Source organism: Entelurus aequoreus, linkage group LG21 (genome assembly GCF_033978785.1).
Source record: "Entelurus aequoreus isolate RoL-2023_Sb linkage group LG21, RoL_Eaeq_v1.1, whole genome shotgun sequence".
Lineage (NCBI taxonomy): Eukaryota > Metazoa > Chordata > Actinopteri > Syngnathiformes > Syngnathidae > Entelurus > Entelurus aequoreus.
Genome location: NC_084751.1, coordinates 48,373,973 through 48,383,972, shown reverse-complemented (window position 1 = coordinate 48,383,972; position 10,000 = coordinate 48,373,973).

The following is a 10,000-nucleotide window of genomic DNA, read 5'->3' as shown; positions in this document are numbered from 1 at the left end:
CACACCATAATTACCTAAAAACATTTTGATGACGCACAAACGTTCTTTTATTGGCTTTTTGCAACCACCGTGCTTCACCAAAAGGAAAATTGTACACTCTTTATAAGTGCCTGGTATGTTTCTTAGCACCATCATCCACACCCCCGCCAAACGGAGGCTTTGCCCCGTTGTGTTCTATGTATTATTATTGATGTATGTTTTTGCCAAGGTTATGTGCAGGCAATGAGAAGAATGTCAGACAATGTATGTTGGAACTCATTTCATTTGCACTTTACCATTCATCTACTTTTTAAACAGCTAGCACAAAATTGGGTTTGTGATACAAGTTTGTATCTCGCCTTTTTACACCTGAGCACACATTTTTGGCGGTATTTTTTCATTTTCAAATTCAAGGATGCGTAGAAAACTTGTTGGTGTGTGGCACACCTTTTGTAGCGTAAATATGGCTTCCACGCGAAACAAATGTTAGCTCACTGACATACTATCCACAAAGTGAGGACTTTTTGGTAGCCAAGTTCTGGAAAAAAAAAAATCAGGTATTGTTTTGTTGTTACAATCAATAATAAATATGACGTTTAATTTTCAGTCCACACCAGCAAAGACTGACTGATGTCTTGTTAGTTGGACTCACATTAAAGTCGGACATGTTTGGCCGCTGGAAAACTCCAAATAGTCCAAGCAGCAACATTTGTGTGCGTTATCTTCTCGCAAGTAATTCATGACAGCCGCCACCTTGCACAAAAAAATCATCACAAGCACTGAAAATGATCCACAAAGTTAGAGAAATTGCAGTTAGAAGCACGGCACTTTTTATTATATGATCTTTTTTAGAGTGATTTTGGAGGCTTCCAGTAGCAGCATTGCTAGCCACCTAAAACAAACCGATTATTACAAATAAATATGCAAAAAAAAAAAAAAAACGTGTTCTTGTCTCTCATAAAGATTGTGAACAAAGTGCAGTTTCCATGGACACTTAAATTGTGGACTACCATATTTTCCAGACTATGAAGCGCAGCGGTTTATAAGCCACACCTACTCAGTTTTACAAGGACAAAATATTGTCCATATATTAGCCGCATTGGACTAAAAGACAGATGTATCCTCTGTGAAATTAGTTATTTTGTAAATGTTTATTTACGTACCTTAATTGTTTACAAACGGTGTCTGTAACACGGCAGTAAAACGGCTGATCAAACAAAACAGAAGTCATGGTCATGGACCCGCGAGCTGCGGAAGCTAGCTCTCCAATCAGCTAAACAGACTCAATAAATCACATTTTGGTGAATTTACGAAACTAAAACAATACATTAAAAAAAATTGGCATTGTAAGTTAACATTACTAACACAGACACTCGTAAACGTGTTAGCATATTAGCTAATGCTAACGACGCTAGCTTCCTTACATTACGATAGCACGCACAAATATGCATAGAAACACTCCAAGAGACATCACACGTGGGACGGTTTAGTAAGTAAGAATTGTTTTAGTTATATTGTTAAACTTACAAATGTTGCTTAGAGGGATGAATGAAGAATCCACGCAAGTAGAAACGCTATGGACGACTAGAAGATGGAACGGCACTTGTACTTCCGGTTCAAAGCACTGTACAGAAGGAAATAGATTTTCAACTTGCAGCACCTGCAGTGAGCAAACTCATCCAAAAGGTGGCGCCCTAGCACAAACAATAACACACCTTATCAGTGTGTTTGCTTGTGTTTTCTGAAAACTATCCGCATTATGGCCGCTAGCGAGGAGACATTCATACATCAGCCCCACTCTTTTAAAAGCTGCGGGGTTCAAAGCGTAGGAAAATGTTAATTTACGGTACTGTCGTACTTTAAAGAACGCTAGATTCAAGATCATCTCAAATTCAAACCTGCAGCTACGTTTGTGTGCGTTATCTTCCCGCAAGTTCGGAGTGACACAAAATGACCACCAGGACTGGAAATAATCCACAAAGTCAGAAGCCGCCCCAAGTCTGTGATGTTTCCTTCCTGAGCAGCAGACTCTTACATTGGGGATGTTCCTTCAAGGTCAACCTTCAAGGTCAAACACAACACTTGTCAACAACTTTTCATGGAACTCAAATGTTTTTCATTTAATGAACTTTATTAATTGTGTTGGCAATGCTTAAAGTAACACAAGTGTAAAAGTAAGTGAACCACTGGAATAAAATAATAGGACTGACATTAAGAGTCAAGGTTACATTTGACTTTTTTAACCTTGTAAAAATCTGTGATTTTATATTCAGACCTAAAAATGAGGCCCGGAGGGTTGATTAGTGTGTTAATAATAAAACAGCTGGCACTACAACACTTATACAGATTTTTGGTATTGTTTTTTTTTCTTTTCAAATCTGTTCCAAACTCCCTGAAAAATGTACACAAAACACATTTTATAGAGAATAATTATTGTTTATATATGCAGAAAACAATACATAAAAATGACAAATGAAATTGATCATGAACATTTAACATCACTTTTACCTTACTGCCTGTTTCTCACCTTCTTTGTTAAAGTGCTGGCACTTGCACCTTTCTTTGGCCCCGTGGTGAGTTTATGTTGATGTCGTCACTCGGGAGATTCTTTCTTTGTGGCGCTCACTTCCACAGAATGACTGGCGGGCGAAGAGAGCAGCTGCTTAGTGGGATGTTGACCCAACAACATCCACAACTATTTGGACTTTTAGTCAACATTTTTGTCAAAAACCAAACCAACAAACTGTTTGTTTTGTGGATATCATTTGGAGTTGCTCAAAAAGGTTCATCATGTCTTCTTATTCATAAACTTTTCATATTTTCTTGTCATTAAACAATATTTTCGGTCTATTAGATGGAATTTTTCCATCTAATAGACCGAAAATATATTATATATTAGGGCTGGGAATCTTTGGGTGTCCCACGATTCGATTCAAAATCGATTCTTGGGGTCACGATTCGATTCAGAATCGATTTTTTTCAATTCAACACGATTCTCGATTCAAAAATGATTTTTTTTAATTTTTTTTTATTTATTTTTTTTTTATGAAAACAATACACAACAATACCATAATAATGCAATACAATTTCAAAACAAAACCCGAGCCAGCAACATTCAGAATAGCAATAAACAGAGCAATTGAGGAGACACAAACATGACACGGAACAATCTAAAAGTAGTGAGACAAAAATGAATATTATCAACAACAGTATCAATATTAGTAACAATTTCAACATAGCAGTGATTAAAAATCCCTCATTGATATTATCATTACAAACATTAATTAAAAAAAAACTACAAAAAATGAACAATAGTAAACTAAATGTCTAATGATAATGTCAATGAGGGATTTTTAATCACTGCTATGTTGAAATTGTAACTAATATTGATACTGTTGTTGATAATATTCATTTTTGTTTCACTACTTTTGGTTTGTTGTGTGTGGTGTTTGTGTCTCCTCTCAATTGCTCTGTTTATTGCACTTCTGAGTGTTGCTGGCTTGGCTTTGCTTTTGGGATTGGATTGCATTGTTATGGTATTGCTGTGTATTGTTTTGTTGGATTGATTAATTTAAAAAAAATAATAATAATAAAAAATTAATTTAAAAAAATAAAAATAAAAATCGATTTTTTAAAAATGAGAATCAATTCTGAATCGCGATTCGAATTCGAATCGATTTTTTTCCCACACCCCTATTATATAGTGACATTTTTTTGACTAAAATTCTGACTTTTGTCATCATTTTGCCAAGCGAAATTCCAATTATTATTATAATGTTGCCAAAGGTTTTAAGTTTTCTTGTAAAATTGTGACTTTTGTCGAGTAAAGTTACGACTCTTTTTAATAACATTTCTTGTGAAATGACGACTGTTATTGTCATGATCCTGGGTCCGGATCATGTTTGTTTTGTGTTTTCTGTTAGTTTTGGACTCCTTTTGTTATTGCCTGTGCACTTATGAGTTTGTTTCATCACCATGGTTACTTATGATTTTCACCTGCCTCTCTTGTTTGGGACACACCTGTGTCTAATCATCTATTTTAGCCTGCTTTTCCCGGTCACTCATTGTAGCTCTGTTGTTTGCTGCATGCAACAGTCACGCTTGTTTATTCCTGTTCTTCATTCCAGATTCCGGTGCTAAGTAAGTTTTTGTTTTAGTTTCTCGTGCGAACGGCACTCTTTCCTTTTGTTTTTGTCTGTTTGTATCCATTTACTATTTATGTTAAATAAACCAAATCTTACCTGCACGCTGTCGTCCGGAGTAGTCCATGTGGCATTGGAGGAACGATCCTGCAGCAAGCTGCAACCCCAATCCGTGACAGTTATCTCTTGAAGTGAGTTCTTGTCATTAAACAATATTTTCGGTGTATTAGATGGAAAAAATTCCATCTAATATACCAAAAATATTGTCTGATGACAAGAAAATATGAAAAGTTAATGAATAAGAAGACATAATGAACCTTTTTGAGCAACTCAAAATGATATCCACAAAATAAACAAGAACTCTTCATCCTTGTCTTTTTATTATTGGTACATTTTCAAAGTAGCTTTAAAGGCCTACTGAAAGCCACTACTAGCGACCACGCAGTCTGATAGTTTATATATCAATGATGACATCTTAACATTGCAACACATGCCAATACGGCCGGGTTAACTTATAAAGTGACATTTTAAAATTCCCGGGAAATATCCGGCTGAAACATCGCGGTATGATGACGTATGCGCGTGACGAAGTCCGAGTAACGGAAGTTATGGTACCCCGTAGAATCCTATACAAAAAGGTCTGTTTTCATTTCATAATTCCACAGTATTCTGGACATCTTTTGCAATTTGTTTAATGAACAATGAAGGCCGCAAAGAAGACAGTTGTAGGTGGGATCGGTGTATTAGCAGCGGACTACAGCAACACAACCAGGAGGACTTTGTTGGAGCGCTAGCCGCGCTAGCCGCGCTAGCCGCGCTAGCCGCCGACTTCACCTTGACCTTAAAGTTACGGTCAGAGCGAAAAAAGATACGTCCATTGCTGCCTCTCAAGTCATTCACTGTAACGTTCCTCATCTACGAATCTTTCATCCTCGCTCAAATTAATGGGGTAATCGTCACTTTCTCGCTCCGAATCTCTCTCGCTCCATTGTAAACAACGGGGAATTGTGAGGAATACTAGCTCCTGTGACGTCACGCTACTTCCACTACAGGCAAGGCTTTTTTTTATCAGCGAGCAAAAGTTGCGAACTTTATCGTCCATTTTCTCTACTAAATCCTTTCAGCAAAAATATGGCAATATCGCGAAATGATCAAGTATGACACATAGAATGGATCTGCTATTCCCGTTTAAATAAGAAAATCGCATTTCAGTAGGCCTTTAATACACAAATGGTGCATAAAATGAAGGTTGTCTTCAGTAGTTTTTAGTGTTTTGTGTGCAGATAAACAAACAAAGTTTGCATTCAGTTGCTGATCAAACGTCTTCATGTTGACGTTCCACAGTTCATTCACACATTAAGCAGGTTTTGATGCAAGAAAGGTACAAAAGCAATAAAAATAACATAAAAATATGACAACTATAAAAGTGTTTTTTTTTGTTAGAAAATATTTGCTGATGGTGTTTCTTCTTCTATGTTTATGTTTAATAAGCAAAGTCATGTAGTTGTGTTGCATAAAGACAAACTTCAAGGTCCCGACTCTGCTGGCAACATTGACAGGTTGTGAAGTGATTGTGTTTGCAAGACGAGTGTTGATCGCTGCCTTTCACTGACCTGCTCAACTAAAAGGTTCAAATGTGACAATGCACGTTTTTTCTTTGTGAAAAGCTGATGATGATGAGCTTTTAAAACGACGTTTTTTTCCCCCCCAAAACGACTTTATCGCGCACAATTGAAGTTTGGACTCATTGAAAGCAGTCAAGCATCCTCAGTAAGTGTCGTGTCTTAGTTTGTGTTACCTTTGTGTTGCTGGTTTTGTAGCGTCTTCTCAAATTATATATTTTTGCAATAAAATTGTACAAATTTAGGTTTGGCCTTTTATTTTGTCCCAACAACATATTCCACATCACTAAGCATGAGTTGGTTTTCTTACACACCTTTGACCAGTGCATGTGGGACATACACCTCCACCTGCAGGTAAATGTATGAAGTACACCTCCACCTGCAGGTAAATGTATGAAGTACACCTCCACCTGCAGGTAAATGTATGAAGTACACCTCCACCTGCAGGTAGATGTATGAAGTACACCTCCACCTGCAGGGGAGTCAAATGTATGAAGTACACCTCCACCTGCAGGTAAATGTATGAAGTACACCTCCACCTGCAGGTAAATGTATAAAGTACACCTCCACTTGCAGGTAAATGTATGAAGTACACCTCCACCTGCAGGTAAATGTATGAAGTACACCTCCACCTGCAGGTAAATGTATGAAGTACACCTCCACCTGCAGGTAAATGTATGAAGTACACTTCCACCTGCAGGTAGATGTATGAAGTACACCTCCACCTGCAGGGGAGTCAAATGTATGAAGTACACCTCCACCTGCAGGTAAATGTATGAAGTACACCTCCACCTGCAGGTAAATGTATGAAGTACACTTCCACCTGCAGGTAGATGTATGAAGTACACCTCCACCTGCAGGGGAGTCAAATGTATGAAGTACACCTCCACCTGCAGGTAAATGTATGAAGTACACCTCCACCTGCAGGGGAGTTAAATGTATGAAGTACACCTCCACCTGCAGGTAAATGTATGAAGTACACCTCCACCTGCAGGGGAGTTAAATGTATGAAGTACACCTCCACCTGCAGGTAAATGTATGAAGTACACCTCCACCTGCAGGGGAGTTAAATGTATGAAGTACACCTCCACCTGCAGGTAAATGTATGAAGTACACCTCCACTTGCAGGTAAATGTATGAAGTACACCTCCACCTGCAGGTGAGTCAAATGTGTGAAGTACACCTCCACCTGCAGGTAAATGTATGAAGTACACCTCCACCTGCAGGGGAGTTAAATGTATGAAGTACACCTCCACCTGCAGGTAGATGTATGAAGTACACCTCCACCTGCAGGGGAGTCAAATGTATGAAGTACACCTCCACCTGCAGGGGAGTTAAATGTATGAAGTACACCTCCACCTGCAGGTAAATGTATGAAGTACACCTCCACCTGCAGGGGAGTTAAATGTATGAAGTACACCTCCACCTGCAGGTAAATGTATGAAGTACACCTCCACCTGCAGGTAAATGTATGAAGTACACCTCCACCTGCAGGTAAATGTATGAAGTACACCTCCACCTGCAGGGGAGTTAAATGTATGAAGTACACCTCCACCTGCAGGTAAATGTATGAAGTACACCTCCACCTGCAGGTAAATGTATGAAGTACACCTCCACCTGCAGGGGAGTAGAACTGATGAAGAAGATGATGATAGTCATAATGTACTTTATGCTACTAAAGCATACAAATATAAACACTTTATATCTGCAGCAATTCTTAATAAACTCTTTTGGAATTTGTCGCCATTTATAATTCATACAGATTGTCCATTTTTACAACATTCAAGTCGGCTGAAAACTGGTTTAGCATCACAGCTTGCAGGTTATAAAATTGATAGGCCCTACTGCAATATGAATATGATATTATAAAACATATACTGTAATAGACTTAGACTTCCTTTTTATTGTCATTCAAATTTGAACTAAACAGTACAGATAAGTAATATGAATATAATATTATAAAATATATACTGTAATATGAATATGATATTATAAAATATATACTGTAATATGAATATAATATTATAAAATATATACTGTAATATGAATTTAATATTATAAAATATATACTGTAATATGAATATAATATTATAAAATATATACTGTAATATGAATATGATATTATAAAATATATACTGTAATATGAATATAATATTATAAAAGATATACTGTAATATGAATATGATATTATAAGACGGTGAATAAGAGTTGCAACAAAAAATCTCTCGAATGACATTCAGGCCCCGCCCCTTTTGGGACATTTTGACAGGCTCCGCCCACCTCCAAAGGACCCACAAGACCTAAGGACCCACAAGACCTAAGGACCAAAACATATTCTCTGTATGTATGTTTTACTCCTACATGACACTTCAAGTTGGAAAAGCCTCAGCCATTGAAGTTAAGATAATATATATTACAGACTATATTAACTTAACTTAATATAGTCTACATTAAGACTTTTTAGCTTCAATCTCAACAGTGTGACCTTGATGTTGACACGTGCACGACCTTCAGCATAAAAAAACAACGTACACAATGCAGTGTTTGCTGTAAACAAAGTTGTATTGTTTTTTATTAACCTGCTAATATTGACGGCGGGTAACTTCTTTTTACACTTGCAAGGTAAGGATATGAACCTGTTGAAATATTATGGAGGGCCAAAAGGGACACAATTAAATGAGTCTTTCTGTAGTTTAATTTGTTATTTTTTGAATTAATTCCATAAATGTTAACAAATAAGTCATGAATTTATTTGACGTAAAATGACATTTAGTCGTGTATTTATTTATCAGGATTAGTTTTGAAGGTCGGCAGATCAAATCAAGTCATGAGGGTCCAAATGGGAGAAGTTTGAGTAAATAGATAAATATTTACATCATTGCTCAAATGTCTCATCAGTTAATGAAGTCATTAAACGAATCATAAAATACTGAAACCAATAATGAATAAAAACTAGAGATGTCCGATAAATGCTTTAAAATGAAATTATCGGTATCGTTTTTTTTTATTATCTGTATCGTTTTTTTTGTTTGTTTGTTTTTTTTATTAAATCCACATAAAAAACACAAGATACACTTACAATTAGTGCACCAACCCAAAAAACCTCCCTCCCCCATTTACACTCATTCACACAAAAGTGTTGTTTCTTTCTGTTATTAATATTCTGCTTCCTACATTATATATCAATATATATCAATACAGTCTGCAAGGGATACAGTCCGTAAGCACACATGATTGTGCGTGCTGCTGGTCAACTAATAGTACTAACCTTTAACACTTCATTTTACTCTTTTTCATTAATTACTAGTTTCTATGTAACTGATTGTATATTGTTTTACTTTCTTTTTTATTCAAGAAAATGTTTTTAATTTATTTATCTTATTTTATTTTGTTAATTTAAAAAAAAAAAGGACCTTATCTTCACCATACCTGGTTGTCCAAATTAGGCATAATAATGTGTTAATTCCACAACTGTATGTATCAGTATCGGTATCGGTTGATATCGGTATCGGTAATTAAGGAGTTGGACAATATCGGAATATCGGATATCGGCAAAAAGCCATTATCGGACATCCCTAATAAAAACGGATTAAATCCTGAACTAATTCAAATCAGCTACATTATTAAATGCAATTCTACATTAAAAGATCACATTAAATCAAGTTGTTTTATGACCATCGTGTCTTCAAGCCGCTTCCTGATCGTCTCAGCAGGATGCACCGCTTCGTTTACGTGCCTCCACTTTGACAGCGTGTTCTCCCCGTCATCCATGTTGTATTTTTTAATGAAGGAAGGCGAGATTGTTGAATAAAAATCTCCTAAGCCTCCGTGGTGTCACATTTTTGTGAGTTCTGCACAAAAACAGGCACCAAATAGCTAAGAAAAGTGTCCACTTTAAAGTGATTAATGACAAATGTAATAACACATTTATGTATTTAATTCCGATTATAATACATTGTTGACACATTGAAGTAACTATTTCAAGTTGGCCCTCCATAAACATGACTTGAACACTTTAGGTTACGTCAAGGTGACATTTTGATCAAAACACTTTCTATGGAAATGACATTTTGACTTTAGAACTGCAACTGTAGTCATACAGTATGTGCATCATTCATCTTAATAATAGTGACAGTGTGTTGGTGATGATGATGATGCAATCACTGCTCATGTGTCTGATCCATGCTGCCGATGTCAGCACTTTGTGTGCACAATGTGGATTATTAAATGATATCAGAAGGTGACAAGGTCACCTTT